At 41.7% G+C, this 27,639-nt stretch overlaps 1 protein-coding gene across 7 annotated transcripts in view; it reads left to right on the top strand.

Annotated features, from left to right (window-relative positions):
- The window catches only part of KIAA1217 (KIAA1217 ortholog), a 447,403-nt gene that overhangs the window by 246,392 nt on the left and 173,372 nt on the right, over positions 1–27,639 (top strand). The window lies entirely within an intron of this gene.

Raw genomic sequence — 27,639 nt, 5'->3', positions numbered from 1 at the left:
CCCGCGTCGGGCTCTGTGCTGACTGCTCAGAGCCTGGAGCCTGTTTCAGATTCTGTGTCTCCCTCTCTCTGACCCTCCCCCGTTCATGCTCTGTCTCTCTCTGTCTCAAAAATAAACAAACGTTAAAAAAAAAATTAAAAAAAAAAACAAAAAAACAAAAAGTATTATCTTCAGGAGGCTCAGGTTTAAATGATGAAGACTGCCTTGGGGCAGCTCTTGTGGTACCCCAGCACCTGTCCGTTTCTCGGAATAAATGGAACTGCTGATGGCTGAGAACACACAGCCACTTTTATGGTGTAAAAACAAAAACAGAAACAGAAATACAAAGCAGCGGCAGTCTGCATTCCTTGATTTCGTCGGGTGGAGTCTGGTCCCAGTGGGCCCAGCCCTGGCTCTGTACCTTCTCGTTCTCACCAGAGTTACTAAGGATCATCTTAGTTACAGAGGAAATGGTACAAACTGCTATGAAATCAGTGTGGCAGTTCTTCAGAAAAATTAAAACTACCATTGCCCTGTGACTCAACAATTCCATTTCTCAGTATATATGGCCAAAAGAATTGAAAGCGAGGACTTTTAAAAAATAAATTCAGGGGTGCCTGGGTGGCTCAGTCGGTTAAACCTCTCACTTCGGCTCAGGTCATGATCTCGCGGTTTGTGGGTTCGAGTCCCGCATCGGGCTCTGTGCTGACCGCTCGGAGCCTGGAGCCTGCCTCGGATTCTGTGTCTCCCTCTCTCTCTGCCCCTCCCCCACTCACCCTCTGTTTCTCTCTCTGTCTCTCAAAAAATAAATCAGTGCTTAAAAAAATTTTTTTTTAAATAAAAAATAAATTCAATGCGTATTTTAATTTTATTTATTTACCTACTTACTTATTTATGTAAACTCAACCCCCAGTGCGGGGCTTGAGCTCACCAAGATCAAGAGTCACATGCTCCACTGACTGAACCAGCCAGGTGCCCCTGAAAGTAGGGACTTGAAGAGATATTGGTACACCCGTGTTCATTGCTGTGTTATCCTCATGGTGGATACCACCCATGTGAGAGGGTGGAGACACCAGCGTGGATATCCATCCTATGGAATATTATTCTGTCTTAAGTAGGAAGGAAATCCTGGCGCATGCTACAGCGTGGGTGACCCTGGAGGACATCGTGCGAAGTAAAACAAGCCAGTCACGAAAGGACACAGGGTGTATGATTCCATTTATATGAGGCACCCAGAGTAGGGAAATTCATAGGGACAGAAAATGGTATGTGTGGTGGTTTCCAGGGCCTGGGGCGGGGCGGGGGTGCGGGGGAGTGGGAAAGAGAGAGCAGTTATTTAATGGGTGTAGAGTTCCAGTTTTGCAACATGGCAAGAGTTCTGGACGCGGATGGACGTGACAGCTGTACAACGGTGCGAACGTATGTAAGGCCACTGAAGTGGACACTCAAACATGGTTAAGACGGGCCCTTTCTCTCATGGTTCTTTTACCGCGACACATGTTTCTTTTACGACCCACAGAAGAGTGGGCTCCACTACAGCAGGCCAGTCCCGGTTAGTCTGCAGCAGGGGCCAAGCTGCGCTGGTTCGGGCCCAAAGCAGGGGGTGAGCTCGGGAGCGGTTAGACCCAAGTGGTGCCATCCGCAGAGGGGAGCCCACTCTGCCAAGTTGGCAGGCGGGGATTGCCGAGCACCGGGAGAGAGAGCAGGGCGACGCAAGGGGCAGGTAGGCTCCAACGAGGCAGAAGACCCTGCACCCTGCCTTGGCTGCGGACTTGCCCCAGCGGGAGAGATGGCGGGCAGTGTGAGTCATCTGTGTACCTGGGCCAAAGGCTCTTTCGATGCCACCTAGGCTACTGTCCTCAAACCACTCAGAGTGGGTGGGTGTCTGATGTGCCACCGGGAAGCACCGGCTCCGTCCTGGGTCTTGTCTGGCTGGCTGCTCAGGAGAATCTTGACGGTAGTGGACAGGCATCTGCTCTGTTGACGCGGGTATAGAAGGGAGGCCCCGGATGAACGGACCATACTACTTTCCATCTCAGTGATTCATGACCGAAGGAAACAACTTTTGTCGGTGCTGACGACAGCAGTGTGGTGATGTGGCTTATAAGTGATCCTTCCCTTTTTAAAAAAAAAAATTATTTTGACAGAGAGGGAGAGGGAGGGAGAGAGAAAATGAGTGGGGGAGGAGCAGAGAGAAAGGGAGAGAATCCCAAGCAGGCACGGCACTCAGTCCAGAGCCCGACGTGGGGCTCCATCCCACGACTGTAAGATCATGACCTGAGCCTAAATGGAGTCAGATGCTCAACCCACTGAGCCACCCAGGCACCCCGCCTCCCTCCCCGCCCTCTTTCTTTTTTTTTATTTATGACATGTGAATGTGGTTTCAGCCCTTTGGTTTCTTCCGGAGCCTGGGCTTCTCCTGGCCCACCAGCACTTCATTGAATGTTGGGTTAATGGAGCGACCCGTGTGTCAATTCAACTGATACACATACAGCAAGTTCTGTGCACCCTTCAGCAGCTCACTGAGTAGGACGAACCAGGGTTCAACTGGGTAAATCCTTCCATGCCATGAGAAATCCCTGACAATGTGACATTTCTCCTTTTACCAGGAATTTTATGGCCGTCAATGATAGCTAGCCCTGGTATCCGTACCCAAGCTCTTTACTGAACGCAATTCATTTTGAGTGACCTTTACTTTTCAGTAATAGTCCATTATTTGTGACATACAGATTGGAAACAGCCTAATCAGCCCTCTGGCTTTTGGTTACTAGCACTCCATCTGCTTTATGATGCCATTGTAAAATCCAGCTGTGCTGCTAGGAAGGGGAAAAAAGTATAGACTGAATCTTTTTCCCTGGAAGAAAAATTTGTGTGGAATGAAGAGTCAACAATAATGACTTTCTTTTGCTCGTGTGTGTGGGAGTGGGTGGTACTTCTTCTTTGTACTTAAGAGTTCATGTGCCTCAGTTAATATTAGAATTATGAGCTAATTCTACTGGAAATGTGAACTAATTCCACTGGAAATATGGAAAAGAAAATACGGATAGTTTTGGGCCCCCAATGGGAGCCGTAGTAAGAATTCTTGTATTTTACTTCCCCAGCCGTGGCTCATTCGTTGTTTATTTTGTACTTCTGCTTCTTCGGTAATCTTTGTGTCTTGTAGACCCTTACTTCTTAAACAGGTGGTGTTGATACCTGTTTGTGTGTTAGTCTTGTCAGGTCTTGCAGACTTGTACTGTAGTTGTGCTAATTTCTTGGAGAGGAGCCTAAGATGATCACGTGTTCGTAATAATGCTTACACTTGCTTTTATTTCAAGATTGCTTAAAAGAGCCTTGCCTTCCTGGGTCGATCCTGAGCTTGACCCCCTGAGCTATTGACCGTGCAGAACCGGAGCTGGAGAAGGTGATAAGAAAGTGCTGGCTGGTTGTTAGCTTCTCAACTTCAAATAATCCCGGAAGTTCTCATTTCCATTTATCAAAGAACAATGCCAACGCCACCTGGAAATAAGCAGGGTATTTAAATGGAAGCTCGGTTTTCTGACTTGGCTTCATTGTTTCAACATTTCCCCGATACAGTTGTGTGGGGCAATGGTTTTGCGAGTTCTTTGAAGGCGGCGTTTTGTCTTGAGGATTTTCTTTTCCTTTTCGAGTTTGGAGCTTAGCTCTTGGATTTCAAGGAGGGAAGCTCAGGCAGGCTATGACAGTTTAACTCTCTTTGCTGACATCAGTTCCTGGGGTCATGGATAAATAGGGAATTATTAGGGGGAACATATGGAAGTTAGATGAGACGAGAAAGAAGGATGTGTTTGGTCCCGGGGTGGGCATCTAAAAATGAGAGCAGGAAAGTCATTTTGGTCTCGGCCCTTCCACTTATAGATGAGACCCTGGAGAGAACAGAGGGCTCTCAACCAAGGTCTCAGCTACTTAATGGCAACTCGGCCTCCAGACCCCTTAATCAGCCACCTTTTACACCAGTGTATGGATAGATTCTCTTAAACCTCTCAGGCAAGACTAATTGTGAGCAGCCCGTTGATCCTATAATTCACTGATTTGTCTGATCTGGCTCTAAGATTAGAGAACATTATGCTCTTGATGCAGAGTGAGGGAAACAGAGGAGTAGGTAATTGGGCGGAAGTTTGGCTTTGCACCTGGGTCAGCAGGGACAGGTGTAAACATGTTTGTACACTTTGGAGGAGTGATGAAGAGAAAAATGATGAAGACATTGGCCCATTTTGTATTTGGTATTTTGTTGTCTTTCTACCCTGTGCCATTTTCTTGTATGAGTTTATGCTCTTTGGATTAGATTCTGTCCGACTAGATTTAGGGTCCTCGTCCCCCAAATCCAGAGCTCATGGAATTATGTGAGCATATTGGTTGAGTCTCTCACCCACCCTAGTCGGTTGCATTGCTGATTTACAACTGTGGCTGTCAGTAACAAGGGCAGGTCATTGCTCACCGCCCTCCCCAACATACTCTTGGATCACTCCTTGGTACATGGCTTGAGAAAGCCTGACCCTAGAAATAAATAACAGTGTGTGGTAAATAACAGGTGTTGTGTCACTTGTTAGACCAAGTCTACATGTTACTGGAAAATTGGCCCTGATTTTAGTGATCTTTTTATTAACAAAAGGCATTTATCCCGGCAATCAATGTTATCCCCTAAATGAGAATTCAGAAGAGTTGGCATGAGGATGAATCCCAGGACATGAACTCTCCTCCTGTCCCTTGTCTGGAGTGCAGGTCTCTTGTCTCTATTTTTATGAGTCCCGGGCGATAGCCTTTAGTCTTCTTCTCAGGCACATTCTGTATGCTAGCGTCTTTCAGGATTCTCTCTCCCAGGCATCCCTGGGGGGGGGGGGGGGGGGGGTGCAGACAGGTCCAGATCCCAGGCCTGCTCATGAAGTTTTCTAAGAGAATACCATTGGTCCTTCTTCCTAGACCCATCAACTCAGCATGAACAGAGGGTGCTTTTTCCAACCACCTCACTGACTTGTCCTGCCTCCTTCTCGGAAGATTTACCCATCGTGGCATCCATGCATTTGAGAGAGAACTGCTCTCTCTAAATGATCACACCAATGAACCTGTAAGGAAAAACCTCCTTTGGGAACATGAAATAATTACACTCCTGTTTTTGTTTTAAATTTTGTTCATGCCGTATGCAGCCTTGTTCCATTCAGGTGTTACATTATTTTTTTAATGTTTATTTATTTTTGAGAGAGAGAGAGCACATGCATGTGTGTGAGCAGGAGAGGGGCAGAGAGAGAGAGGGAGACAGAGGATCCAAAGCTATGGGAGCTTGAACTCATGAACCATGACATCATGACCCGAGCTGAAACCAAGAGTTGGACGCTTAATCGACTGAGCCATGCAGGCGCCCCTATGTGTTACATTGTTAATGAAACAGTGTATTCTCCGGCTAAGTAATTTTCTGAAAACTACTTGGTTTTCATGTACTTAGAGCTAGAGTTGAAGGGTAGGTCATCTTCAACATAGCCCAGATTTCTTGGCTTCACTTAATCTATTTTAGATGTATATTTATACATCACACGTATGTATATATGTGTTATTGCATACTGTATGCATACTGCATACGCGAATATAAAACAATCAGTTTTGGTTTCTAAGATGGGCAATATTAAGGCAAACTTGTACGCTTGTGAGAATGAGCTAGATAAAAAAGGGGGACGAGTGTGGGAGGGAAGACAAAGGACTGGACCGCGGAAGGGCTGGCCTCAGGAACAGAGGCCACTTTAACATCTTAAGAGGAGGCAAGGCATAATGGGTAAGTATGTAAGTTTGGTGGTTTGACAGTAAGAGGATGAGATAGTTCTTATCTGTCGGTGACACATGGAGGAAGGTGATTAACTGACAATAAGAAAGGAGAAGATGTTGGAAGTTTGAGGAGAGAGGAGAAGTTATGAAATAGGTAGTTCTCCCAGAAAATGATAAAGTGAAATTATGAGGAAAGTGTAGGAGAATCATTTTGCAGAGTTGAGGGCTAATTTGAGATTTGCGGTTAGGAGTTTCAGGTAAGGCCATTAAGTGGAGTTGTGTGGGGAGTTTTCCCTCTGGCAATTTTAGCTGTTCTGTTGCAGACGGTTAGTTAGGTTGAGCCTGTATTGATTGCCAGACCGGTGCAACGGTAGAAGAGAGGGGCAAAGGCAGATGAAAATATCTGCAAGGAATTGATCACAAAGTTGGAGCATAGAATCCAAGCCGAGCATGGACGTGGGTAGTGAACACGTGACGTGGAAGGAGATTGGAATTGAAGGATGGGATCGACGTGGGGTCAAAGAGTCACGGAAAGGGGGTGCAAGGTAAGGGTTTGACTGCTTTATTCTTTATGCCTCCAATTTGACTATATGACTGTGCTTTGTTTAAACTCTGCCCTATAGTCTCCTGTCCTGAGGGCTCATGATAGGGGTGATGGTGGGAGGATGGATGTCTACAAGTCCAAAAAGCCAAACTCTCATATCAGGGGAAAACTTGGCAGCTGGATTTTTATTAATTTTTTTATCTATCTATCTATCTATCTATCTATCTATCATCTATTTATCTATTTATTTATTTTAAAGTTTGAGAGAGAGGGTGTGTGTGTGTGCGTGCACACCCGTGAGCAACAGAGGAGCAGAGAGAGAAGAGCAGGAGAATCCCAAGCAGGCTCCGCCCTGTCAGCACAGAGCCGTAGGTGGGGTGCGAACTCAGGAACTGAGAGCTCATGACCTGAGCTGAAATCAAGAGTGGGATGCTTAATTGACTGTGTCACCCAGGTGCCCCAGGATTTTTATTTAATAGACTGCGTTAGTTTTTGAGAGATGTTAGAAGTTTTGTCTGTTTGTTTGTCAGCCTTTATTCAGTCTGGGGTTAATAATAATTTTTTAGAAACTTAGCTGTTTTTAATGGAGTTAAAAAAAATTTTGTCCCTTTAAAATTTTTTTTAACTGACTCTGAAAGTAAATTATAAGTAAAGATGAGGATTAATATTTGGTTCTCTGAAGATAATTTTTTTAAGTAAATCATACCATTATGGAAAGTTCAGAAAATTCAGAAATCATTTCTTTTTTTATTATTATTTTTTAAACATTTATTTAGTTTTGACAGAGAGACAGAGGATGAGTGGGGGAGAGGCAGAGAGAGAGGGAGACACAGAATCTGTAGCAGGCTCTAGGCTCCGAGCTGTCAGCACAGAGCCCAACGTGGGACTCGAACCCACAAACCACAGGATCATGACCTGAGCTGAAGTCAGATGCTTAACTGACCGAGCCACCCAGGTGCTCCCAAGCATTTTTAAAAACCTTATCCTACAGACAGACACAAATCTCTTTCCATTTTTAAATATTTAAAAATAGTTTCTATTAATGTCTTGACATTTTATTTTTAATGGCTGTAGGATATTTGTATTAATTTCAAATATTGGAAATTATTATTGTTAATCGACATTAAAATCTTCTCACATTTATATTGTGGACAACCCAGCAATGAGCCCCAGCAAGAGACCATCTTAAGTTGTAGATAAACTAATTAAAGGGGCCATGACCTGCCCTATTAAGACTTTGTTGGGAACCATGTTTCTGTAGCAGACGGTTCTAGAATTGTCTGGAAGAAAGTACCATCACGAGGGCTTCAGATACCTGAGAAAGTAGATGTGTTGATGCTGTTAGATGTCATAAGTTGTAGTTTCCTACAGGCTATCATTTTACTCATTGTATCTCCTAAGAGTATTCATTTCACCCATGGTATTGAAATTAACATCTTAGGTGAGAAAACCTTAAATCACAAAAGTTCTACTTGCTTCCTTTGCCCCCTCACCCTCTAAGAATTAAAAAGAATGCTAGCTTGCAATTTTGATAGCAGAATACTTGGGCTTAGCTCGTGAAATACAAATATTTGAAGTAACCTAGTTTGAGGACACCAGACAAAAGCTCTTCGTAACACAGGTGTTGTAGTTGCAGAATTCATTTTTTCCAGCATGCTCTAACATTTCTCAAATCTGAAGGTGTGAAGGACATGGTTACCAGAAACAAATAGATGTGAATAGTGCCGTGTTATTAAATGTCATGCTTCTTCATTTGTCCGTCATGTTTTCTCTCAAACAAAAATGGCTTTTCCTACTTTTATGCTTTTGCATTTTCTCAGCTAGGCTGTCCACTGAAAGGTTTGTGGCATTCTTATTTTCCAATAAGGAATGGAAATATGAATTGCTTTTGGTCCCTTTCACAATTATATGAATTAATACCGGCCCTTAAGGGTGCCTGGGTGGCTCAGTCGGTTTAGCATCCGACTTGGGCTCAGGTCATGATCTCACGGTTCGTGGGTTCAAGCCCCGCGTCGGGCTCTGTGCTGATAGCTCAGAGCCTGGAGCCTGCTTCGGTTTCTGAGTCTCCCTCTCTCTCTGCCCCTCCCCTGCTCGCACTCTGTCTCTGTCTCTGTCTCCCTCTCAAGAGTAAATAAACATTAAAAAAAAATACTGGCCCTTAGAACTCTTACACGTAGGAAGGTACAGTTGAAGTAAAATTGTGTTTCAGTGGTAACCAGGGAAGAGGTTGACATGAAACAGCCACTGCTTTACAAACAGTGCTTAATAATTTAAGAAAAGCAAGGTGATAAATTGTCGTCCAAGTTGGAAATATTTTGTGCATACCACTTTTAGTTTTCTTTTCATCACATTATATTTGCTTCTTGGTATTTTCAAAAGACAGCATAAAATATTTGCTTTTGAACTGTTTCCTGGAAGATAAGATGAAAAGTGCAAGCTCATCACATTTTTATTGGAATGGCTGCAAGGTAGCTGTAGTCTTCCAAGTTGGTACTGCTTATCTTTGTGGAGACCTGGTCTGGATGTTGTCAGCATTTTAGAAAATCATTTCGTGGGTGCTGTCTTCACAAAGCCGGGTAGGATATGCCAAATATGGATGTTTCCAAAATATTAGTTCAATAGGCTAGCATCACTGTGATACTCAGACTGATCTTGACATATCACATGAGTGAGTTGTTTAACAGTCTCTCCCCAAGTTCGTTTACCTAGGTGATTTTAAGTGTGTTTTGCTATTTCATTAGTTGACGTAAAGTCCCTTTCATGTAAACTTAAGGGAGTTGCTTATTGAGTCCTATGTGCTTTATGTGTGTTAATGCCTCTCAAATACCCATTGAGCTAATTCTGTTTTTCTTACCATTTTTACTGATGAGGATATAGAGGTATAGAGGATTTGTATGACTTGCCCGGGATGACAGCTAACAAATTCCCGGGGCACCTGTCTGGCTCAGTCAATAGAGCATGTGACTCTTGATCTCAGGGTCATGAGTTCAAGCCCCATGTTGGGTGTAGAACTTACTTAAAGAAAAAAAAAAAAAAGAACAACAAATTCTAGTTTCAGAGGGTGTAATCATAAATCTGTATACTGTTATCTCCTTCAGTCCCAGTATTCTGGGACTTAATGTTCTTCAACTGCTAAATATTATCATGGTACAGTACACCCTATTTCGAAGGCAAAATGTTAATGTCATCTCTGGGTGTGACCCAAACTGGGCCACTGAGCAGTGAAACAGCTCTGTTAACAGAGATGCCAATGTATCTATTTATTTTTCATTTACTAGGAATTAATTAGTAATCGATATGTTATATTTTGTTAAGAATTCAAAAGCGTGGATTGTTGAAGAACAGGTAGGGACTTGAAAAGTAAGGCTATGTCACTATTTGCATTCTTTTTGTGATTTAAGAGGATGTGAAAGGAGATCATCAGAAAGTTTGTAGCTTCAGATATAAATTTTAGAAAAAGCACATGGAAACCTTTCAAATAATTTTGTTGTAGATATCTCACTTAAGAAAAGTCATGGACAGGCCTTCAGAACATCTGACCAAGTCAAAGACCTCGATGATGTCAGGGATCTCCTTGCCCTCTTCTGCCTTCTAGAGCCAAATAAACTCATAGAAGAACAGTGGGATCATTTTGAAAAAGACAGCAAGAAGATTCAAAGAAGATGGAGGTCATATTTGAAATTAACTATTACAGATGTAGAGATTAGGTCAGTATCTAATTATGAAAGACGTTAGTATTTCTTAGGATCTTCAATGGCTAAAAAAATAATGTTGCATTAATAAAGTTGAATTTGTGAAAATGACTCCAGGTATTTCAGAGGAAACTATCACTACACAGATTGAAAAGAAGAAAAAAAATGAGTATCCAGCAGTATGGACTAGGACTATGCTTTAATGAAATTTGGTTAAAGGCAAACAATGAAAGGCCATTCTAGCTAAGGTAGAGAGGGTAGGAGAAAACCCAACAGGATGAACAAAGAACTGCTTGAAGAAGAAGAATGCGACCACAAAGGAGGGGGGATGGCAGAAGGCCAAGGAGGAGGACAAAGAAATAGCAGCAGAGGAGAGTCGAAAGCTCAAGCAGGAAATGAGAAGCAATGTTCAAAACACATCAAGGGAAACATTCTTTAAATACATCAGAAGCAACAGGACAGGGAATGGCCTTTCTCCGTTGGGTAAAAAGGAAGGGTTGGTTTTAAATGACCGCAGTAGGTCAAGTTGCTGTCTTTGTTGTTTCTTGTTTCCCCCCAAAGAAAAATTTCTTTGTTTTAAAGAAATCTGGTAGTATTGACTGGGGATATCGGGGAGGAAGCAACATTATCAGAAGAGCTGGTGAAAGGCTGTTTTAGCAGACTGCTTGTATTAAAATCTGTAGGTACCAATGAATCTGGAAACCGTTGCTCAGAATGAAACCCTCGCAGAACACCCGTTGTAGAGAGAATATGAAACTAGGACAGGAGCAAGGTGTCATTTCTGTGTACCGTGGAGGAAGAATGGCCTTGGAACGACACATCTGAAAGTGTCTATGACCTGGAAGAAAATAGGGCATTTGGGAAGGAAGTAGCAGATGTCATTGCAAAATCAATTTGGAAACACCTTGCAGGCCGACAGGTAGCAGGTATACGAGTGTTTTCTGAAAGTGAGTAAATTCTGTCAAACGAATGCCGTCTCTCTGTGTGACACAGCGGCAGCCCAGCAGGTTGAGGGAAAGTGGAAGAAGTGATCTAGTTTGATTTTAGGAGAGTTGACAATGCTCCTCTACTGTTCACACTTACGGGACCTCAAACAAGTGATTGTTTCTTGCTGTAAAACTCTGTGAGGGGCTACCTTGTTGCAGCGCGCTGAAAGTGTGTTTTAGTTAGGAATTAATGTTATAGTGGGCATAAAAGGTCTTAGCAAGAAATGGTTTTGAAGTGATCACTGAATCTAGTGCTTAGTCAAAATGTTCTAGTAAATATTCTATAGATATACAGGAAACACAGAAAATGACCAGGCTGTTGGTGGCGATGGGAAGAGGGAAGGATTTAAGTCAGAATAATTGTAACCATTTGGAGGCATGGTCAAACAAGCTGCTGAAGGTAATGTCACGGGTGGAAGGGTAGGGCAGAGGAGAATACTTACATTTTTATGTGTAAGGTTTATGATGATATTATCATAATTAGAAGGCTGCATGCTCAGAGGGCACACATTTTGAGTTTATCTGATGGCATTGTGTTGTTTCTTTCTGAGCCCTATCGGTTGATCCTTTCGGGACTCACTGACCTCTGACTAGAGTTAAGAGAAGACCTTGTCGGTATCGAGCTCACAATCAACAGGCCAATCTACAAGGTCAAGTAATGGAGTACTTTGTACTAAGTTCTGGTCTTATCCTTAGGTGAACAAGAATCTAGTCTTACCTCTGTAAGTAGAGGAGTGGTTGGAAACATGGAAAAGTGTCAAAAAGATGGTCAACAGACTGAGAGAAATAAGGCTTCCAGGTAAAACAAAACTTGAATTCAGTGTGGGAAAACGCTGAGTGATAAGCTAAAAGCACGTTGATGATGTCCGCTTATATTTCTTTTCATGACAAACTAAGAGGGCAATGACTTAGCTTAATAAAGGATTTGGAAAAGATTTAGAGGAAGACAGGGTGACCTTTATTAAACATGGAGGTAAGGCCGTGAGGAATGAGGGTGTCACCTTCTTAGAGATCTTTAAAATTATGAACAGTTACGTTTTGGGGATGAGTACATTTTAGACATTTATAAAATGTTTGAATTTGGACTTAGAGTTGGCAGTAAAGGAGATGAGCCCTCTGATCTCTTTCAGCTCTTTGTTGAAACTTGTATTTGTTTTGAAGGACCTAGTCTTTTGTAAGAAAGCTTTAATTGGCATTTTCCTCTTCCTTACAACTGTGTGTGTTTAGCCCTCTTCTAATTACCATGTAATTCCTTTATGGTGGTGTATATAAATTTTTATCATACTTGCTTGCTTAAATTAACATTCTCGGGGCGCCTGGCTGGCTCAGTTGGTAGAGCATGCAATTCTTGATCTCGGGGTCGTGAGTTGGAGCACCATGTTGGGTGTAGAGATCACTTAAAAAATAAATAAAGATTTTAAAATTTTAACACTTTTCTTGGTGCCTCTCAGCTCCATAAACCATGTCTATCTTGTTCACCACTGTAATTCTAGTCCCAAAACCTTATCTGGCACACAGTTGTAGTATTTGTAGAATAGGTGATAATATCGAGAGAAGTATGGCTTGGAAGGCTGTCATTTTTGGAATGATTTGTTGGACGAAGGAATAGCATGTAATGTACTTCTCAATCTTGGGCATTTTGTTGAGCTCCACACTGCTGGAATTGTGTGTCATTTGAATCCAAGAATTTCCTCTCTAATCATCTTTATTTCTTGTAATTTTTAAAAAATGTTTATTTATTTTTGTGAAAGAGCGAGGGAGGGACAGAGAGAGAGGGAGACACCGAAATCTGAAGCAGGCTCCAGGCTCTGAGCTGTCAGCCCAAAGCCATACACAGGTCTCAAACTCATGGAAATGCGAGATCGTGACCTGAACCTTAACCAGCTGAGCCATCCAGGCGCCCCTCTAATCGTCTTCTTTTAAAATGCAAATGGATCCACACAAAAGCTTGTACGTAACTGTTCATAGCAGCATTATTTGTAATTACCAAAAAGTAGAAATAACCCAAATGTCCATCAGCTAGTGAATGGCGGCATATCCATACAATGGAATAATTTTCGGCAGTAAAAATCAGTGAAGGACTCATATATGCTACAACATGGATGCATTTTGAAAATATTACGCTAAGTGAAACAAGATAGTGGAAAGAAGATTTCCACTAATAAGAAATGTCCAAAGAAGGCAAATCCATAGAGATAAAGAGGAGATTGGTGGTCACCTAGGGCTGAGGAAGTTAGGGGGAGATGGGAAGTGACTGCCAGTTGTCAGGGGGGTTCACTGTAGGGTGATAAAAGGCTTCTAAAACGACTGCCATGTCAATGGACAATCCCACGAGTAAGCCAAAACCGTTAAGTTGTATGCTTTAAATGTGTACATTTATGGGGACCTGGCACCATGGGGATAGGTCTCTAACAAGAAAAAGAGCACGAAGAACATGGAGTTCTGTCGATTTTTGCCTTTTTCTAATTGTATTTAAGAATTATATTTGGGGGCGCCTGGGTGGCTCGGTCGGTTAAGTGTTGGACTTCGGCTCAGGTCATGATCTTGCAGTTTGAGAGCTCGAGCCCCGCATCGGGCTCACCACTGTCAGCGCAGAGCCTGCTTGGGATCCCTTGTTTCCCTCTCTCTCTGCTCCTCTCCACCTTCAAAAATAAATAAAAGTTAAAAAAATGAATTATATTTACCAAATATGTTTTCTATAAAAGAAGCATTGTAGAGTGTTGCTATTTTCTCTTAGAATGTGGACAGACCTTCTAATCTTATCACAATTAGCACCAAAAAAAAAAAAAATGTGGTTTTTTGTTTTTTGTTTTTTTATCTGCCTCAACCTTCACAACATGAACAAGGGTACTGTGATCTCAGCTCGTTCAGTGTTGTGTCCATGTTGATTTATCCAGGACCTGGCTCACAGTAGAAGAACCACAGATGTTTGCTGCACTATCTGTACTTAAATATAAAGGTCTGGGGAGATTTTTCTTAAAGAAATGGCCCAGACTCTAGTATTAGCTTAACAGAGGTGCTTGCTTAGAAAATGCTTTTTTAAAAGATTGCCATTCAAATGATTTTCAACAAGAGTGTCAATGAGGAAAGGACATTCTTTTAACAAATGGTGCTGGGAAAACTGAATGTACACCACTTGAAACCTTACCTTGCACCATGTACAAAAATTAACTCAAAGTGGGTCAAAAACCTAAACGTAAAAGCTAAAGCTCTTAGAGGAAAACATAGGGAAAGTTGCACGACCCTGGATTTGACAATGATTTCTTAGATGTGATGTCAAAAACACAGGCAGCAAAAGACAAAATTGGACTTGAAAATTAAAAACTTGTGCAGCATGGGACTCTTATCAACAGAGTGAAAAGGCAACCTGTGAAAATGGAGGAAGTATTGGCAAGTCATATATCTGATAAGAGATTGATATCAAATATATATATAAAGAACTCCTATAACTAAACAGAACAACAAGTAAAAGATAACAAAAATAAATGCACAAAGGATTTGTGAAAGGAAAAACACTTTCTTCTCAATGCTTCATTCACTTCTGACACCAGATGGGTGCATTTTTCTATATCAAACTGTTCTCTGATTCTCAGCCGATACTAATTACTTGTTCTACAATTTGACTCAATTCTGACGCTAAGTGGCCAGCGTTAGTGCAAATCACACAGATTAAGGACACAGTCCCACAAGACTGCCACCTGCTTCAGACTCCAGTCGCAAGTAGTGGGTCCCAGATTACTCACAACTTCTGTCTGACCTTACTACAAATCAGAGGTTCCCATTCCCCCCTCCTCAGGTTTGGTAATTTGCTAACATGGTTCACAGAATTCAAGGGAACAGTTTACTTACTAATAGCCATTTTATAATAAAGGATATACCAAGTGACACACATCTGCAGCCAAATGAAGAGACGCCCAGGGGGATATCTGGAAGGGGATGAAGAGGTGCCCAGGGGGGTATCTGGAAGGGTCCTGAGCACAGGAGCTTCCGTCCCTGTGGAGACCACTCTCCCGGAACATGAATGCATTCTTGTTCACCAGCCCAGAAACTTTTCAAATTTCTTTGGCTAGGGTTTTTAAGGAGGCTTAATTGTAGGGGGAGGGGGAGGGACTCTGGAGGTTGATCAAATCATTGGCCTTTGGTGATAAATTCAACCCCCAGGCCCTCCTCCCTCCAAGGAGGTTGGGGGTGGGACTGAAAGTTACATTTCTCTCGTTGGTTTCTCTGGCAGCCATCCTAGGGATTTCCAGAATCACCTCATTAACATAACTTAGGTGTGGCTGAAAGGGGCTCATTGTGAATAACCAGAGAGATGTTCCTTTAACCTTTGGTACTCTGAAGCTGATTCAGGAGCTAGGGACACAAACCAAATATTGTAGCAAAAGATGCTCTTCTGGCTCTTATCACTTAGGAAATTACGAGAGTTTTGGGAGCCCTAGCCAGCAGCGGGGGGAAGAGACCAAATATATGTTTCTTATTATGTTATAAGTTAAATACACATTTCTCCAAAGAAAAAGAGACATACAGATGGCCAATAAGTACACGAAAAGATGATTAACATTGTTACTTGTTAGAGAAATGTAAATCAAATGCACAATGAGATAGTACTTCGCACTCATTAGGATAGCTATTAAAAAGAATGGAGAAGGAAGGGAAGGAAGGGAGGAAGGAAGGAAGAAGGGTGGAAGGGAGGGGGAGAGAGAGAGGAAGTGAGAAAGGCAGGGAGCGAAAGTGGATAATCATAATAGTCGTTGAGGATGTGGAGACATTGGAACCCTTGTACTTTGCTGATGGGAATGGAAAATGGTGCAGATACTGTGGAAAATGCGATGGCCGTACCTCAAAAAAAAAAAAATTAAACATAGAATGGCCATGCAATTAGCCAATCTCCTTCTGGGTATATATGCAAAATGAACAAAAGCAGGGGCTCAAAACAGGCATCTGTGCACCCATGTTCATAGCAGCCTTATTCACAATAGCTAACAGATGGAAGCTACCCTAGTGTTCGTCGCTGGGTGTATGGGTAAACAATATGAGGTGTATACATGCAGTGGAGTGTTATTCAGCCTTGAAAAGGAAGGAGATTCTGACACGTGATAAAACACGATGAACTTTAAAGGTATTATGCTAAATGAGCCAGTTACAAAAGGGCAGATATTGCATGATTCCACTTTATGCATGTTCTGGAGTGGTCAGATTCATAGAGAAAAGAAAGTTGAAGGCTGATCACAGGGACCAGGGGAGGAGGGAATGGGAAATTATTGTTTAATGCGTACGGAGTTCCATTTTGGAAAGATAAAGCTGATGGTTGGTGGTGATGGTTGCACTTAATGTGAATGTATGTAATGCCAGAACTGTATACTTAAAAATGGTTAAAATAGTGGTGTGCCTGGGTGGCTCAGTTGTTTAAGCGTCCGACTTTGGCTCAGGTCACCATCTCATAGTTCATGGGTTCGAGCCCTGCATCAGGCTCTCTGCTGTCAGCACAGAGCCCACTTCAGATCCTCTGTCCCCCTCTCTCTCTGCCCCTCCGTCCCTCAAAAATAAATAAAAACATTAAAAAATGGTTAAAATGGTAAATTGTACGTTCTATGTTTTTATCATAATAAAAAAAATTATTATTTTAAAATAATGGTGTTTATTTACAGAGACAGAAGTCCACCTTAAAAGTCCCATGTTGCTCATCCAAACATAACTGTCTTCAGTTGCTTTCTCTAGAACACAGCAAACATAGTAAGCATTGCCTCACTTTGATTCTTTTATAGATTTTTTTTTTCTTTTATAACTTTTCCTTCAGGAGTTACTGAGTGAAGCAAGCAATAATTGACAACATTTTCAATAGTGCTTAATATGCTATTGAAAAACTTGAGACTTGTTAATCATCATCTGGGCCAAACTCTATGAGATTTCATAGTATTGTTGTTGTTATTGATCTTCTAATTCTTCCTGTTAATTTGTTTGATTCACTGATTCAAAAATATATTTACAAATAATGTATTTTTGAAAAATACTGCTGTTCTCATGAGCTCCCACTTTCTTAGTGGAAGTCAGTCTTCCTGATAATGATGGAATGCAATTTTGAAGCTTGGAAAGGGGTCTGGAAGATTGATGCTGTGTACACATTATTTCTTCCATGACCTACGGCTTACCATCTTGAGTTGGACTGCCCATGCACACCTCACTTCCTGGGAGCATGACTCATAGCTATTCGTTCATCTGCAGACTTCATTTTTACATTTGCTTTTTTGCTGGACTAGTTGCTAGTTGCACTAATAGATGGAGCATTATAATCTCTAAAAATGTTTCTAACTTAAGTGAGTTTGTAGTCTAGAAGGCGAGCGACAGATGCCCAATCCGGCATAAGTCTCAATGTCCTACCGACTTGACTCCATTCCCCTAGAGGCCTTTTCTAGGCCAAAAGTCAGCAGTAGCATTTGTCCCAGTGTGGGTAATTATCCAGTTTCTCTGTCAAGACTTCCTTCAGAGTACCTTCCCAGGTGTCTGAAGTGTGGGGTCTTTGCACCTTTTAGAACACTTAATATCCCATTATGGGAGATCCAGACCTTAAACAATCTTCTTAGCCCAAGTCTCCCAGTCCTGGAGAATCACACCTAAGTGGCCCCGGAACAAATGACATCAGTGGCCCCATCCTTCTAGAAGACTGACAGGTACTCTTCAAGTCCTATAGGTTGTGGACGTGCTGGAAAGAACCTCATGAAATTATTCATGTGTTCAAGGTGGGCTGAATTTAATCTTTCAAAGAGAAGCAGCTGTCAAGGTTTTAAGATGTGGAGCATATTTTACAATTTTGACCTTGATGTTCAAGGTATTTCTCTGTGTCTAACCTAAAATTTGTTTGGAATGAGTTTTCTTTTCACTTTTTCATAAGATAAATTTATAAATTTATAAGTTTTCTTTTCACTTATTTTCATAAGATAAATTTATATGTTTTTTCCCTGATTCTGGAAAGAATACATATTCCTTTTGAAATATTGTCAGTTGAAGACATTTTAAGTTTATTTCCTTGGTTCTTGTGGCTTTGCAATTTAGATACAATTGATGCTTTTAGTACAGATGACTCTTAAGAAAGAGGAAATTAATCAGAGGGCCTGGGTGGCTTAGTTGGTTGAGCATCCAACTCTTGATTTTGGCTCAGGTCATGATCCCAGGATTGTGGGATTGAGCCCCACATCGGGCTCTGCACGGAGCATGGAGCCTACTTAAGATTCTCTCTCTCTCTCTCTCTCTCTCTCTCTCTCTCTCTCTACCCCCTACCCTGACCCTCTGCCCCTGCTCGTGCTCTCTGTCTCTTTCTAAAAAAAAAAAAAAAAAAAAAAAAACAAAGAAAAAGAAAAAGACAGAGGAACTTAATCTTAACAGAATCGTGTTGCAATTATAGAAGGACATAGAGAAAAATATAAACTAACGTTTCTGGAATAAGTTCCATTACATAGTGAAGGAAAACACTAAGTCAAAGTGACTCACATGTAGATCCAGATTTATGCCTGAAGCAGCCTTTTTAAGCAAGTTTTTGAAGCTTGGTTTCCTTATCTGTAAAACTGAAGATACCATATTTTTCTCAGTGGCGATGTATGGATCGAATAAATGCTACGTGGGAGAGAACCTGATGAGTATCTGGTACCCATGGCTTCAAATAATGATCTCCCCCTACCCGGTACCTTCTTATCTGTCTCTACTTCACCTCTTTTTCTTACCTGTCATCTCTTCTTACATATCCCTCTGTTATTGGCACAGAATAGATGTTTCCTTTGGGTTGTAATCATTACAGTTCAGTCACTGAATATATTTTCCCCCTTGTGGGCATTGTCACCCACTTTTTGGCCATTTGAATAAGTCTCCATTTATAATTCGTCAGGCATTACCTAATTTCAGTGGAAAGAAAATCAGCCTCTGAAGTGGAAGGAAATCTTGTGCCATTCGTTGTAAAGGATTTACTCTCTCAGTGTCAAAGTAACACATTTGGGCTTTAGACTATATCTTACATGGACCTGCTGAGTTACTAGATTAAGAAGCTAGCAACCTCAGAGGTGGGATGATAAGAATTTTGGTACTATTTGTTTAATAACTACCGTGGGCCGGGAACTAGGACGGATGCTTCCCATCTGTTTCACATTCAACCTTCATGACTCTTCAGTGGGTGTTATTACCATTGTTTCATGGAAGAGGAAGTTAAGGCCCGCAGAGGTTGGTGAGCTCACTCAGCATGGCGCACTGAGAAAGTTCTGGTTCCGTGTTGCACTCAGGCCTGTCTGCAACTCTGAGTATTTTCTATAATTGCACTTAGGGGTCATGATTATGAGAAGCCATCTTTTAAAGTATGGAACTTTAGCATCCCACCAGAGCCACCATTCAAGCCTGTCTTACAAGACCGATTCTGTTTTTCCCCCTGTGACTCCATCTTTTCTCCCACTCTCCCTTGCTTGCCGGGAAAACAGGTTTATTGTGTAGAGTTTGTTCATACATATGGCTAATTCCGAAGTATCATAGTGTCGTGATGGCCCGAAAGAAAACGAATTGCAAGCTGTGCAGTTGTACGTAGAAGGAAAGGAGAATCCAAAAGGGACTTGATCTCCAGGCATTTAGGATCGGGTCAGAAGGAAGACTTCCTGCGTTGGCCTCTGTCCTAGAGGCACATGAAGCCAATTCTGCCAACACTGAGGTCCTGCCCTTAGTGCTGTCGCTTCCGCCAACCCTCACCTCTCCCCTCGAACTCCTGCAGTGCCCATCCTACCCATCCCGGGGCAGGCTGGGTGTCCCTGGCTTAAGAAAACTGCTTCACGGTGAAGTCTACACTTGAGAGCTTTCTTCGGCCTTAAGCTACCCTCTGTAGTCGACTACCTCGTATTCAGTCGAATGCTTTTTTCTTCTGAGAGATCAACCTCACAAGGAATCATGGAATTTGCTTGAAATTATTTTCAAATAAGCAGAAATACTTCAGCCTTCCATCCAGGTTTCTGGTGGTGGGAAATTCTCTGAGTGTGCATGCGTGTGTGTCTGTAAATGTGTCTGACACATGTTATGTGGACATAGTTCTCTGTCGTGTAATCCTAAGAAATGCAAATCCTCTTCTCTGATTGCTTTGCTCTTTCCTTTCCCGTGGACGTTTTGCTGTGCTCAGTAGGCTGCCAAGTCCATACGGATTAGAACTGCGTAGTACCCTTCACCTACTCCTGTCAAAATAATCAGCCATCGCAGGGCGGAAGGAAAACCAACAGATGCATTCTTCCTGGGTGAAAGCGGGACTCAGCGGCCCAGCCTGCAAATGAACTCCTCCCTCATTGCTGTCTAGAAGCATCCTGCAGTCACATGTAATAAGATTCCCTTTTTCATGTCTTCTGCGTGTAAGCAAAATCTTCGCTAATCCCCTGGTTAGGGATGGCAGTTGGGATCAGCTGGAAGATTATCACGCCAGGAGGATTCCGTCTCCTCCATTCCTAAAAAAGAGACCCCACAAAGTTGTTTTCACTTAAATTCGGTGTTTTGTTCCTCCCGATCTGGACTTGGGTCTTCCCTTTTTTTTTTTTTTTTGCTTTCCTTTTCAGTGGAGACTCGATGTTTATCTCCGTATTTCCATTTCTAGTTCAGTATAACATCTCCCCTATCTGAACCCAACATTCTTGGGAAAACTTTATGCAACTGAATCAGGCAAACAAAGTGTATTTCCTTGCATACTCTTTGTCATAGCATGTGGCTCCCTGACCATTTATTTTTGTGAGCTGAGGTTGTAGTTTAGATCTCCTCAGTGTGGTTTTTAGAGCAAAAAGCATGAAACCGGTATTCACGAGATCTAGGATTTCCCACTGGCTCTGCCGGTTGCTAAGTGGTAACCTTAGATAGTGCAATGAACTTGTCCACCGCCAGTCTCTTAAATGTGGGAGTGCAACCGAAAGGCCTTGAAGGCTCCTTTGGCATCGGCCTTCTGGGACTCTGCAAAAAGATAGTTGCGTAGAGTAGGAATATCCTTATGTGTTCCCAAAAGATTGTCCTTTATAATGACATCTTTTGAAAGGAGTGCCAATACACAGATCTTGGACAGATAAGTAAACTTTAAGGGAGTCTACCAGATCTCTTTTGATAGCGTAAAATTATGTCTCAAGGCATAGCACTGTGCTCTTTTCAGGCAGTCAGCTTGCTTTTGAGATACACCAGCCACCGTGGACACGCGAGAAGCTGGTGAGCTCCGTATACAAATATGCGTGGGGCCACAATCACGGAGAACAGCAGCCACAAACATCTGGAATAAAGCCATAAATCTAGATGTGGAAAAAAAGACAGTCAAGAAGCAAATGACTGCCATTAAGCCTAAGCATTTTAATTAGAGAGACAACCACCTAACCCCACATACCTGACAAATTTAGTAGAAGACTGTGACAACAGAAAAGGTGGTAGTTGACAGCAGGAGGACTAATTTTTTTAATTACAATTTTTCAGGACACCTGGGTGGCTCAGTTGGTGGAGCCTTCCCACCTCAGCTCAGGTCATCATCTCACGGTTCATGAGTTTGAGGCCCACATTGGGCTCACTGCTGTCAGCTTCAGACCCTATGTCCCTTTGTCCCCCACCCCCTCCCCGCCACTCCCCCGCTCACACAGCCGTGCGCACTCTCTTTCTCTCTCAAAAATAAACATTAAAAAAATATAAACTAAAAATTTTAAATGTAATATTTGTATGTGGTAAAAACTTCAACTCCTACGTTAATCATACGCACAGCCACAAAATTAAAAGCTTCTATCCTAAATTCTCTGTCCTTCTGTCTAAAAGTAAGTATTGGGGGCGCCTGGGTGGCTCAATCGGTTGAGCATCCGACTTCAGCTCAGGTCATGATCTCACAGTCCGTGAGTTCTGTGCTGACCGCTCAGAGCCTGGAGCCGGCTTCAGATTCTGTGTCTCCCTCTCTCTCTGTTCCTCTCCTGCTCTCACTCTGTCTCTCACTCTGTCAAAAATAAATAAAAATTAAAAAATAAAATAAAATAAATAAAATAAAAGTAAGTATTGTTCATAGTTTCTTGTTAGATCCTTTCCCAAAATCCTAGCCGCATATCCCAGCAGAACTATCCATAGCTTCTTTTTATATTTATATCAATTATCAGAAAGTATGGTTGTTTTGTGCCTTCCTCCTCCTTTAATGGTGTGGCTTCAGGATACCCATCAGGTCATCCATACCCAACTCATTTCTTAGTGACTGTATTGTTGACTACCGTATAGATTATCATAATATTAAATCAGTTTCCTATGTACGTTACATAATCATTTCCTTTCCACCTTTCTCAACCTGCAACACCTGCCTTTTGGTCATTGTTCTCTTTATCAGGAAGACAAAGCTGTTCATACTTCTGGGTTTTTACACTCAACTATTCTACAGGGTAAACTGTAGTAAGTAGAACTGATTGTCCAAAATACTTACAAATTCTACCGGAAAGGTTATGCCAATGTAGAGATCCCTGCAACACTTCAGAAGGCTGTTTTCTCTATTGTTGCTACCTAGAATATCAATTTTTTAAAAACTTTGGACATCCAATACGTGAGAAAAGACACTCATTGTTTTGATTTATTTATTTTTAAATAAATGATGTTAAGGTTTATTTTCCTATTAATTATAGTTGATTTTTATATGTGTATAAGGTTCCTGTTTGTGTGTTTGCCCACTTTAATGGGATGATTACCCTTTTTTGTATTGATTTGCAAGACTGCATCATAAATTAAGGGATTAACTTTTTATTGTACCTGTTGCAAATACCCTTCTATATGTCTGGAGTTTGTTTGTGGAAGGTTTTCTTCCCCCCCTTAGAAAGTTAAAACTTTCATATAGTCAAATCAGGAATCTTTCCTTTTATATTTCTGCCTTTTAGAATTGTGTTTTTAGAAAGTCCCTCCCCATTCAAGTATCACGTATTAAAAACGTTTGTTTTATTCTAGCACTTTTAGAGCGTAACTTTCTTAGGTTGTGCTGTTTGATCCATCTGAAGTTTATTTTGGGGGTAAGGAGTTTGATAAAGTCTCAGCCTTATTTCTTTTTCCAAGTGGCTGGTCAGCGGTGCCATTACCACGAACTGAGTAATTAATCTTTTCCCCACTGATTTGAAATGCCACCCTATGAGACCCAAATTTCTGCCTGTAGTTGAGTTCATTTTTGAACTCTGTGTTTAGTTCCATTGAACAGTTTTTCCCTTTTCCAATTCCAGGATGTTTGAGTTACTGTAACTTTTTTTTTTTTTTTTTAATGTTTACTTATTTTTGACACAGAGAGAGAGAGAGAGAGTTCAGGAAGGGCAGAGAGAAAGACAGAGGATCTGAGGCGGGCTCTGCACTGACAGCAGAGAGGCAGATGTGGGGCTCAAACTCATGAACTGTAAGATCATGACCTGAGCTGAAGTCGGACAGTGCCACCCAGGTGCCCCTACTTACTGTAACTTCAGATACGTGTCAAGTGAGGGGAACATTAGCCATTGTTCTGCTCAGTTCATAGGCACACTGTTTAGTGCCTACTTAATGAAGCGACCTCTGTTTTCAATTTTCTCTATTACCATCAGAACTAAAGTTCATGATGACATTGTACCATCTGAAAAAATTAACTTCTGCCGTCATACTAAGCTTAAAAAGATCGAACGTATGCCAAATTAAAGTAAACAAGATGATTTTTAAAATAACACACAAAATGATATTTTTCCAATCTTATCTGGAAATTTCACTTCTGTGACACTGTTCTGTAAATAAGACATTACGGTATCTATTCACGCACGCATTTATAGGAGATCAGCCAGAAAAGTATTAGTATTTCTTGTGCTGTGTCTTTTAGTATGTGGCACATCAAATAGAGTTATGGGTTGTCCTGCTCTGATTGATTTCATATAAAGGTCTCTGCTTTGGCAGCATTTGGGACCTATTCACTTTCTGAGGTAAATCTTACAGAGCAGGAAGTTGAGGTTTTGGGGTAGAGTCCAAGAGTCAGTTCTGATCTTATTGTTGGGGAATGTGGAAACCTAAAGCCTTCCTTTAGTTAATAATGTGAATAGTGGAGGATCTTTTTTTCCCCCGTATTAATTATTTTCTAAAAGATTCATTTTACACAGATCTGTGCTTAACTATGGTCAGAGAATCGCCCCTGATTTAAAACCTCCTTATTTGTACACGTTGTAGTTCAAAGGCGGGACCTTACCATTTATGTGGAGAGAAAGTAAATGAGATTTCTTGCTATCTGTCTCCATACGTTTAATGGTAGGATTGTGCCTTGGGTCCTATTTTGAGTTAAAACTGACAAGATTCAATGAGTTGCTACAATTAAGAATCGTTTTCACCTCAGAATCAACTCTTCAGTGCATCTCAGAGAATCGATTATCAGCTGTGCAGGGGGTAGACCATCTTGAGCTGAATGGGCAGTTTGATTGTTTCTTTTCAATTGAACAAACATAGGTGCTCATTTGTCTCAGACCCTGCCAGAGAGGCAAAGTGGGGGTGTGAAAAAAAGGTATGTATATTCTGTTGTCTTGTCTTCAAATATGAAAAAAAATGTTTACAGCCCAGCTAACTTGAGACACCAAGCATAGAGATTTCTTCACGGATAGTAGAAATGAAAATAACAATGGTGTCTTCCTATAGTTTATAAGCAGGGGCTTGGGCAAAGCTATGGCAGAAGGCACCTGGAGGGACGTGGCTTGATCTGTCCTCAACATCCCACTTGGTCGAACACAGCATTGTTTGCCTACACATAGCACCGTCCCCAAACAAAAAGGGCAGCATAGACCAACAGCAGCCTACCTCAGCGAACCTTCCAAAGGGCATCTGTATGTCATCCAGCATGTGAGGTTAAACATCTCAAAGAATCAGAAGAATGGGAAAATACCAAAGGAACCATTAGGTGAAATGAAATGTGGCAAAGATCTTCATTCCAATTTAATGGAGTCCAACGCCATTCCTCTCTGGAGAGATCCATTAGGAGAAGACGTAGCTTTGACTGAATTCACAGGCCACGAATTATCCTCACACGATAAATGATATGCTAAAAATTATTTGAATTTGATCCCTCCTTATATCTTCAGATACTTTGTGGACAACACAGGCTAGGAATTGTTCTTTTTTTTTTTTTTTAAAGATTATTTATTTATTTTGAGAGAGAGAGGGAGAAAGAGAGAATCCCAAGCAGGCTCCACACTCAGAGTGGAGCCTGACACAGGGCTCAGTCTCACAACCATGAGATCATGACCTGGGCCAATGACAAGAGTTGAACGCTTAACGGACTAAGCAACCCAGGTAGATGACCCTGGAGTTGACCTTTTTGGTTCACTTTTTTTTTTCTCTCTCTTACTTATTTTGACTATTGACAGTATTTTATTTTAAATTGTGGTAAAATGCACATAACAAAAAAATTTTACCATCAGCCATTTCAAACTGTACAGTTTAGTGGTGAAAGCATTATGTAAAATCACACCGTACTTGTCTTTTTTGTGTCTTACTTGTTACTTCACTTAGCATAAGTGCCCTCAAGGTTTTTCCATGTCAGAATGTCCTTTCTTTCTTTCTTTTTTTTTTACATTTTTATTTATTTTTGAGAGACAGAGAGACAACGTGATCAGGGGAAGGGCAGAGAGAGAGAGAGAGAGGGAGACACAGAATCTGAAGCAGGCTCCAGGCTCTGAGCTGTCAGCCCAGAGGCCAACGTGGGTCTTGAACCCATGAACCCCGAGACCATGACCTCAGCCGAAGTCAGACACTCAACCGACTGAGCCACCCAGGCGCCCCAGAATGTCCTTCCTTTCTAAGGGCTCCTTTTAAAGGCTGAGTGATATCCCATCGTGTGTATATACCACATTTGGTTTGACCAGCCAGCGGTCAGTGGAAATTTGGATTTTTGTCATTTTTAATACAATGTACACTCACTACCATCTCAACAAAACAGGTTTAGAATTTGAAACGGCTTCCTGGTTAGACTTTTGCTGTCGTTGATACCTGTGAGTTGGCTTAGTGAGTGTTAAGAGGAGTAGAAATGATTGCGTTAGAAATGAATTAGAGCACTTGAGCACTAGTCTTGAGACTTCAAATCCTCCCCCTTCAAGTGTGGGCAGCTGTAGGATCCTATAAAAAAAAAAGCCGAAGGACGAAGGTGGCAACCACTTGGTGAAAGATGTTTGTTCCCCTGAATTGATTTCCCTGTGCCCAGCGTCCAGAAAGGTGTGTTTTTCATGGCCCTTTTTAGGCCTCTAAGCTTGCAGGGTGGGTTTGTTTCCTTAAAGACACAGTACGTGATCTTTCTCACCAGACTCGCTCGAAGGCTCCACTAGATAAACACTTAGAGGTCCGGAAAATGGGAGTAAAGGGAGCCATTTAGATTATTTCACATCCTCTTGCCCTGGAGTACTTTCCTTACTCAACACTTTCCTCACGTTTCTCACAGGAGAAAAGAAATGGAAACTTGGTCCATTTATTTTTTACATACATGCCAGCTTTGACCACTCTTGGCACGAGGTGAACAGGAGATTAATGATGGGGGTTATGCCATGGAAAAAGCCATAAGGCTTTACATCACAATGTTTTGTTTTTAAAACATTTTGTTTTCATAGCTGGGGATTACTCTTTTGGCAGAGAGTAGGGAGAATGAGAAAAATATTGTAGGATAAAAGAGAGTACTGATTTAAAAAAAAAAAATGCAACCAATTCCATTTCGGCTTTGGGAAGAAATGCTTTGAGTTCGGAGGTGAATAGGTAGGATCGTGTGGCCATGTATATGCTATTTGCGTATCATTCCTTGCCTTAAAAAAAAATTACTATATAGGGGGCGCTTGGGTGGCTCAGCCTGTTAAATGTTCGACTCTTGATTTCAGCTCATGTCATGATCTCGAGGTTTGGGGAATCCAGCCTCACCTCAGGCTCCATGCTGATAACGTGGAGCCTGCTCGGATCCTCTCTCTCCCACTCTGCCCCTCCCCTGCTTGTGCTCTCTCTCTCTCTCCTTCAAAATAAATAAATAAAGTAATTAAAAAAAAAAAAAGAAAATTACTATTTAACGAAGAGGTAATTATTGACCCAGTGTACTTAGAGTATGATTATTCTCTTTAAATTTTTTTAATGTTTATTTATTTTTGAGAGAGAAAGACAGTGCGTGTGTGAGGGTAAGGCGGAGAGAGAGGGAGCCACAGAATCCGAAGCAGGCTCAGGGCTCTGAGCTGTCAGCCCAGAGCCTGATGTGGGGCTCAAACTCACGAACCACAAGACCATGACCTGAGCCGAAGTCAGACACTTAACCGACGGAGTCACCCACGTGCCCTGTTGTTGTTTTTTAAAAGTAGTTTCTACACCCAACCTGGGGCTCGAACTCACTACCCTGAGATCAAGAGTCGGATGCTCTACCTCCTGAGCCAGCCAGGCGCCCTGCCATTTTTATTGTTAGTAGATGTAGTCGCTTTAGAATAGCATATCCAGCACAGCTTAGCAAATGGACGTATTTATTAGCTCCGAGTATATACTCACATCAGATCTCTTCTTTTTTTTTTTTTTTTTACTCTGTGTTTATGGTATAAGTGATCTTTTAAAAATCATCTTGTATTTTTGGTATAAATTACCTAAAAATAAAGGGAGGTGTTTTGTTGTTGTTGTTGTTGTTTAAATTAGAAATTAGTGAGGTCTTAGAGAAAGAGAGGAGATATCATATACA

This window comes from Panthera pardus, unplaced genomic scaffold (assembly GCF_024362965.1).
Source record: "Panthera pardus isolate Hobbes unplaced genomic scaffold, ASM2436296v1 HiC_scaffold_6, whole genome shotgun sequence".
Taxonomy (NCBI): domain Eukaryota; kingdom Metazoa; phylum Chordata; class Mammalia; order Carnivora; family Felidae; genus Panthera; species Panthera pardus.
This window is presented reverse-complemented; position numbering and strand designations above follow the sequence as displayed.